Raw genomic sequence first — 9,173 nt, forward strand, 5'->3', positions numbered from 1 at the left:
TAGCGTGTCTTAATGATGATTGACGTGGACCAAATTATAAATAATTTAAACAAAACAATTATGTAATAAAACAAATAAAATAAAAAAACAATTTGAGGTAAAAACAAAATCGATTTCTTATCTCTACTCATTCTTCAAAACTATTGTTTAACCTTTTAATTTAATACCACATCAGCAATTGTTAAGTCATATTATTTCATTAACAACAAAGTTAACATGCAGAGACTAAAGTGTTAACTTTTTAAACATACAAACATTAAAATACTTGTTAACCCCGGTTTTTTGGTACTATTACTATAGCATTCATAATTAACACTATGTTTCACTTTTATAATTGAGTTGAAACAATGATCAAACCATTAAAGACGAAAAAAAGCATATTAATGTCGAAGTTAAAATGGGTTTAGAGCATAAAACACGAAAAAAGAAAGAAAACTTGTTACAACTGAAGTTTCAAAAACCTTATCTTTCCCATCAAGGAATCTGGGACTCCCAGAAGCCATCAAGATTCCAGAACAATTCATCATAATTAAAAACAGTTGCTGATGAGTCATTACTTGCTCCAGTTTGAGAGGGGTTCCCGTGATCTTCTGAAGATGAACTTTCGGGTGAGCCCGCCATTTGATGGCTCTTATGATAACCAGAAGCTGCTTCTCCAGCAGTTGCTTCACCTTGATGAGCTGCTGCATTTGGCTTAATTATCTGCACTCCTCCTGCTGGTGGCCGCCTGTCAAATGACCGCAAGCATTTCGACTTTTTGTATACCCGGCACAAGCTGAATTCATGCCTTAACTGCCAATAACAGAGATTTTTTTTTTGTACGTCAATCTTTATATAGAGTTAAAAGCACAAGAATCTTATTTTGATAGATAATTGAAGAGCAAGTGTGGTTTACTTACAGTTGGAGTTGCAGAAATAGATGAAGCTCCCTGTTCAATGGCTTTATATTCGTTCATTTTCCACTCAGTCCTTATTCCATTGGGAGCTCTTCCATTGTAGAAAACCATGGTTCTTTTAACGCCTATAGGGCGATTACCGGAGGACTAAACAAAACCAGGTGAGCCAGTTGCCTTCCAGTACCCAGTTGTTGTTAGCCGCTTTGGCCTTCCTCCCCGAGCTTCACTCTCCTGCCATGGAATGAAGAAGAACCATTGTTCTGGGTCCTTATGGCATAGGTACACTGAAAATTCTGCATCAATAATTTCATTAAATGCATAATAAATAATAATGATATCATCTCTTTATGTTATTCCTTTTTATTTTTCAAAAAACAATACCTCGTTAGACGGTGATGGATAATGAATATGATGCACGAATGAACTTAAGCAAAAAAATAAATCTAACAAAGGAATGATGATGAACTTGATGTTGGAAAAAGAGAATAAAAAAGGAAAGTGAAATTAGTAGTATGTAAAAGAATGGTAGGTAGATTGGTGTAAATTACGTGGAAGATCCCAAGGATTAAACTCATAAATGTTGACAATGGGTATAACCCGATCCATAAGACGGTTCAAATCCTCCCTCTCCATTTCTAGCTTGTGATGAAGATAAAATGAAACCAACTCTTCTTCAGTCGGGTAGAACCGAAAACCAGGTGCCATATCCTCCATTTTCAGTTTCAGTGCTTAATATTCTCAAATCAATATATATCGCTTAAAGAAATGATTGCTTTAAAGTAATTAAAGATGGTGAGTGAGGGTTTAGCAAATTATAATGGGATTTGTCGCTATTTATAAGTATGAGGAGAGTGTTGAGGATTGATCATGGAAGTTGTTAGGCAGATAAAAGAGAGCATTAATGGTGAGAGAAACGAGTGGAATGAGAAATCTGTGGCAAAGACCGCTTTGCTTTGAAATTTCCACACGCTTTAGTCTAGAATATAGAAATTAAGGCATCTTGTTATTTTATGTAGGGTAAAATACACTTATGATATTGGGTAAAATTTTTAACTGTTAATCGAATCAAAATTTTTTCAAAAAAATTAACCGAATCAAAATTTTTTCGATTAATTCGGTTAGTTAACCGAATTAACTGGAAATTATATGTTTTTTTTTTATTTATGGTTAAAAATTAACCGAATTAATCGAATTACCCGAATTACTCAAATTAACCGAATTGAATCACTACATAATTAAAAAAGTCTTTGAATTTTATTTTTATTTATTAAATTATTTATTTAGACTTTTAGATTTTAGTTTTAGTTTTAGTTTTAGAATTTTATTTTTATATATTAAATTATTTGTAATTTTTATGATTGGGTTGGATTGAATACTTGGGTTTGGATTGGGTTTAGGTGAATAGTGGGCCTCTTTATATATTATAATTTTATTTATTAATTTTTTCGGTTAAACCAAAAAAATTCGGTTCACCGACCGGTTTCGAACCGAATTAACAGGTAACCGAAAAATCAAAAAATAATTAACCGATCTCCAACCAAAAAAATTCGGTTAACTGACCGATTAACCGAATTCGATCGGTTAACCAAATTTTTTCGATTTTACCCGAATTTTGCACACCCCTAGTGATGAGGTAACACAGTTTGAACTCGTACCAAATATTTCACAAAACTTTTAATCATCACTCATTTCGATTCAAGAAAAATATACTTATATTTTACGTTTAGTGTAAAATACACTTTATATTTATGTCTACTTCTTTTCATGTTTACCCTTTCATGTTTGAAGAAAAATCTTTAAACTGTCCATGAGGCAAATCAACAAAGCAAAATTTAAATGTAATACAAGTATATAGTTATTATTTATCTATGTATTATTTATTTAGTTTATTCATTTCTCTATTTTTTAATTACAAAAAAAATTAATTAGATATTGAAGTGGACTAATATATATGTCATTTTTTATAATAATTATAAATTTTTAGGTCATTTGTGGAGAGAGAAAATAAAAACGCATCTTATAGGCGCGTTTTCACTGATGTGGCAATGAAAATTTGTTCCTTTTTTTTGGAAATTAGAGTTTATAAATTTATGTTTTTCTATATTTGAGATAAACATTGTTATAATTTTAAGGTATGTTTGAATTTACAGTGATGCCATGGAGCTCAGTGACCTACAATTTTTATCTGTCATGTGAGGATGGAACCATCACTTGAGAAGCTGAATCACATTGCAACTCAAGGTCCTATTTGACGGTGGTTATATGGTCATGGGTTGAAGTGTAACTAGGGCTTCAAGTTTACAAATGTTATGTTATCAAGGGATGAAGTATAACTGGGTCCCCTAGTTGACAATGGTTATGCGGGCACAACATCGAGTTTCACCTCATTAGAGGAGGATGCTTTATAAAATTCATATAGAAGTCTAATATCATAGTCATAACAAAAAACATAAGGGTCCTCCAATATAATCAAGTAATTTGTTTTATCCGTCTCCATTAAAGGTAGTGAGCCCATTACTATAACCTGTGACAAAGTTGGGGGCAACAAGATTTCCAGCGAGGAGGAGTTTTTGCATGGTGTAGAAAAGATGAAATAAGAATTGAGGCAACAGCTGTAATAACCCAGTTTTGACCCTAATCGGAACAGTGGTTTCGGGACCACAAATTCGAGTCCGAAAAATATTTTAATATTATTTTCTATGTCTGTGATATTTGAATTTGATTGTGTGAAAATTTCGTAAATTTATTTGGCTGTTTTTGTGTTTAATTTGATAAAAGTACTAAATTGCATAAAATGTAAAAGTTGTTAGTTAAAGTGTAAAGCACCTATTTGGTAATGGCTTTTTAACTTGAAGTTCTTAAAGGGCAATAAGCCCATTTAAAAGATAGTGGACAGCAAAATGGCTAAAAAGCCATGCATTATATGTTTTAATTATTATTTTACAAAGGTTAAAATAGTAAAAGAATAATAATTTATATTATATTATAAATATTATAAAATAAAATCATTTTCTTCACTTTTTTCCACCGAAAAAAAGAAGAAAGAAACTTTGTTCTTCAATCTTTAGCATTCGGCCATCTAAGGGATTTTAATTTAAGGTTAGTTTGATTTTAGTTTTTAATAATTTTTACGTTTTTGTTATTGTTGCTTTGAATACTTCAAAACCCATGTATTAATTTTGTGAATTGATGATGATTTTTGTGTTTTGCCATTGATGAGTGTTTGAACTTTTTGATAGTTGTTGATGAAAAATGAAAGATATGTTAAAGATTAATATGTTTTGTATTGGAGTTTTTGGTGATTTTGAGTAATTAGGGCTAATTGTAAAAAAAATAAATTTTTGAAGGATTAAAATGTGAAATAAATGAAATGTATGGACTCATATGGATACTAGGAAGATTCAGCCCTTAGGGAGTGTGGCCAAATTTTGTGTATTTTGTGTTTTGTGTAATAAGGACTAAATTGTGAAAATGTGAAATATTAAGGGTAAAAATGTAATTTGTCCATTTATGTGTTCTCAGACTAAATTGAATGAAAATATGTTTAAATGAGATTTATTTGAATATGTTTAGATCAAGAAACCAAGAAATCAAATTTAGATCGAGGGAAATCAAAAGTAGTTGAGTAGCCGATCTATTAGTCGACGACATCCGAGGTAAGTTATTAAGCATATATTTTGTATCGTTTTAAATCATCTTAGTATCTATGTAATTATGCTGAATTGAATGGTATATATGTACATGTAGTGATAAAATTATTGAAATAAGATGTATTGAGTTGTTGACTTTCGACACTAAGTGTGCGGGTATAAAAAATTATGATAATGAGATTAGCACTAAGTGTGCGAGATTAATGGTAAAGCACTAAGTGTGTGAGTTTGATTATTAAGCACTAAGTGTGCGAACTTATTAAATATTTTCGAATAACTATTAGCATTGAGTATTTGACTTATTAAGAAATCATGATTAGTAAAATGAGTAAATACTTGGAGTTCTTGAGCAATAACCGTTATGGTTGTATTCAAGATTGAGCTTTGTAAGTATTAAACCTATGTGGTGATTATATTTGGAATCATATATATATAAGATGATTCTTTTTATTAAATGATGATGAAATGCATAATGCATGTGGCCTTGTACTTAAATTTGAAGAAATGCTTATGGTTGAGTAATTATATTGATTTTAGTTAAATCATAGTATTAAGTTAATAATTATCTTATGATATGGTAAGCTAAAGGTAAGATGATTTAGTAGTATGAATTGGTTAAATATTATTTGAGATATCAAGTTAAATTGTAGAGTTTATTTGCTTGTAACTTACTAAGCTAAATTAGCTTACGATGTGTTGGATAATTGTTTTGATGTATAGATTTTGGTGATCGCTATGTGTTCGGGGATCGTCTGTGAGGTTTGTCACACTATCGTCCATAATTTGGTACTTTACCAAGTCATTTTCGAATAAATGGCATGTATAGCGTAGTTGAAATGTTGATTTTGGAACCAATGTATATAGGTTTAATTAATAGCCATGCGAAAATGGCTTATCTCTTTTGGTTTGAATTTGGTATTAATGAATATGCTTTAATGGTCTAAAATGTAGTATATGTTCATGTTATTTTGTGCATGGTTTGTTGGATTTTGGTATGACATATATTCGATTATGGTATTATTGTTAATATGTTATATTTGGTTTTATTGTTTTTGACATATTGGATGAAGATGATTTAGTAAATTGTATGTTCAGCTTAATTATTTGGATTACGGGTATAACATGTGATGTTAGGGTGGTTGACTTGATTTTAAGGTAAAATACTGCTGAATGTGTATGTATTGAATGAGATTAAGTTGATTGGGTATAAGTTGGAGGTGATAAAAATGACATAAATATATAATCTAATTGGCTATGATATGATGATTTATACATAGGTTGATTTGAGTTTAGTATCTATGAATAATAGTACAGGTGTTTGGAAGTTGTATGTAATATTAGATTTAATCATGTGCTCATAATGTTAGAACTATAATAATTCGGTCATGGCATATTTTGTGCATAAAAATTTAAATCGTTAAGCGTATAATTTGTTTGGTTTTATTATGTGTTCTGCTATGGTTCATAAATGAAAAGAAAAATTTTTATTTAATGAGTTATGAGGTTTGTTCTGATAGACTATGTAGTTGGTTATCCTTAAAAAAATTTTAATTTGTGATTATTCTGAGTTATGTTATGTCCGGTAATACCTAATAACCCTAGTTTGGTGACGGATACGGGTTAGGGGTGTCACAACAGCGACTTGTTTATGGTGCAAAAAGATGAAACGTGAATCGAGATGGCAGCGAAAAACAACTGCTTTTGACCTAATTCGCATTTCATCTTTTCTGTATTGCACAATAACTCCTCTCTGCTGGAAGTCTTGTTCTTGCTAACTCAGTCATAGGTTAATGTAACGGGCTCAACATCTTCAGTGGAGAAAAGACTAAGTTGATTATATTGGAAGGTCCTTGACCACCTTCAAATGTACCAACGTGCAGAGTAAGAAACATGCATAAAAGATATGAAATAAGTAGTATTTGCAAATATACGGGGTCAGATTGTTGTAACACCCCTAACCTATATCCGTCATCGGAATAGGGTTATAGAGAATTACCATAAGAACATAACTTTAAAACATACATTTCACATCTCAATATGAACATGACATAAACATTTCATATACATGCATATCATCCCTTAAATGAGCCCTCGAGGCCTTAGAAACACTTTTGAGACTAAATTAGAAACATTTGAACATTCATGAAAAAGTTAGAAAAATTAAACTGCAAGGGTCACACAGCCGTATGGCTAGGCCGTGTAACAGTCAAAATAGGGACACACGGATATGTCTCAGCCCGTGTCTGTGCCTATGTAACTTTTGAAATGACCTCACACACCCGTGTGCCAGGCTGTGTGCTAGGCCATGTAACAGCCTGACTTGCATGCCTTAAAACCTACAAGGGACACACGGTCATGTCGATGGCCATGTCTCACACATGGATGAGTCACATGCCCGTGTCTCAGGCCGTGTAGACATGAAATTAGGCAAAATCAAGCCATTTCCGTCACCAATACAAACATGCACCTAAAAGTATTTTGTTCACAACTTCAAAGCACCAAAACCTTGCCAAAACATGCATAAAATGACCAATTCAAATGACCAAATCCATTCAACCAATATGCCATATAAGACACCTCAAAAGCAAGCATACAAACTCACCTAAACATGTATACTTACCACATCTTCATCATAGTCATATAATTAAATACTACTTCTAAAACACACCATAATTATGATGATTAGAACTTCCACACAAACATACCATTTGGTCACTCAAACATGCACCGTAACTTAGCCATATTCACACACATCAGAAAGGCACCACAAGTTCCAAGATTACAATAAAAAAAATGACATATACATGCCAAACTCATCAACTAACATTCAAATAAACATCAACCATAGGTCCACCTATACATGCCATTATAACCTTGGCTAAAACATAAAAAAATACCAATGCAATCGCTGGATAGTGTGATATATCTCCGACGATCTTCCAAACCGATCGAGCTTTAGAAAATATGTTACATTAGTGGAAAATAAATTAGATAAAAATGTCAAGGAATTAAGAATTTATTGAGGCCATGAATATTTGTTTAATCAATTCAAAACCTTGTGTAATGAAAAACGAATGGATAGGCAGCTGACCATTTTGAGGACTCCAAAACAAAATGGTGTTGCGGAAAGAATAAATAAAACATTTCTTCAAATGGTCAGGTCTATGATGACATAATCAGATTTTCCCATCACCTTTTGTGGTGATGCTTTACTGAAAGATGGTTATGTATGGAATTAGATACCCTCTAAATCTATTGCAATCGACTCCCTATGAATTATGGACTAGTAGGAAACCTTATTTTTGTAATTTAAGATCAAGGAGTTGCGCTGCTTATGCCCATGATCCTACTCATAGGCGTGGCAAGTTAGGTCTAAGAGGTAAAAAGATTACATTTATAAGATACTTTAAAATTCAAACCAGTTTGTGTTCATAGGTGAACAAGGAAGTGTGAGCATTACGAAATTTGAGTCTCTAGATGCCAAATTTCTAGAAAATGATTTCCCTAATAAATGTGGCACTAAACATGATTTTACTCCTCATGAAATAGAGGATCTCGATGATTTGATTAGTTCAAATTGGTTATTGCATTTCCCTAAAAATGTCACATCGTTGCCTCATTCGAGTGGAAGCTTAAAAAGAGTTGTTAAAATTATTTCACAAGAATCTCATGTTAGGCTTATTAATCGTGGGCATATACCTCGTTGTCGTTTTGACATAAAGGGAGAAGCTTTCATGATTACTCCACAAGATGAAGAAGGACTTAGAAATGTGGAAGAAGCTCTTTCTTTCGATACAAAAAATAAATTGATGGAAGCGGTAGAAGCATAAATAGAGTCAATGAAGTCAAGCTATGTTTGGGAATTGGTTGATCTACCAAAGGAATATAAAGAAATTGAGAACAAATAGGATCTCAAAATTAAACGTAAATTGGATTGTACAATTGAGAGATATAAGGAACGACTTGTAGCCAAAGGTTGTACCCAACAAGAAGGAATAGACTATAAAAGACTTTCTCTCATGTTGCCAGATTTACCTTAGTGCACTTAATTTTGGCCATAGTAACCATTTTAGACTTGAAGTTACATTAAATCGACATGAAAACTGCATTTCTAAAGGGAGAACTAGAAAAAGAAATCTGCATGGAGCAACCTGAAAATAGCATAAAGTGTGCAAATCACTTAGATTAATTTATGGTTTCAAGTAATCTTCTAGACAATAGTATATAAGGTTTCATCAAGCAATTAGTACGAAATATTTTACCATGGTTGGTGAAATCACTTTGTGTATGTCAAAAAAGATAAGGACAAATTTATAATCTTGTCACGTTATGTGGATGACATACTATTGGCTGGAAATGATAAAGGGTATATAGTCAACGTAAAAGTTTGGTTGTCCTCCAATTTTAAAATGAAGGACATGGGTGAAGTGGCTTACATTTGTGGAGTAAAGATTACTCGTGTAACACCCCAAAATCTCTAATTTCGTTATTGTGAAAATATGACACAAATATATGTCAACTTTAGTGGTTATGTGTTCTGGGAGTGTTTGGGAGGTCCCAAGTTCGAGCCTTCGCTTGGGTAAATTTTGGTATTTTGAATGAATTAGGCCTTACTCTTGTTCAGTAG

The 9,173-nt window shown here is 32.2% G+C and overlaps 1 pseudogene; it reads right to left on the minus strand.

The window, feature by feature from the left end:
• Positions 1-337: 337 nt before the first annotated feature.
• Positions 338-1,737, minus strand: LOC107898480 (NAC domain-containing protein 90-like; annotated as a pseudogene).
• Positions 1,738-9,173: the final 7,436 nt, after the last annotated feature.

The sequence above is a fragment of the Gossypium hirsutum genome, chromosome D04 (assembly GCF_007990345.1).
Source record: "Gossypium hirsutum isolate 1008001.06 chromosome D04, Gossypium_hirsutum_v2.1, whole genome shotgun sequence".
Lineage (NCBI taxonomy): Eukaryota > Viridiplantae > Streptophyta > Magnoliopsida > Malvales > Malvaceae > Gossypium > Gossypium hirsutum.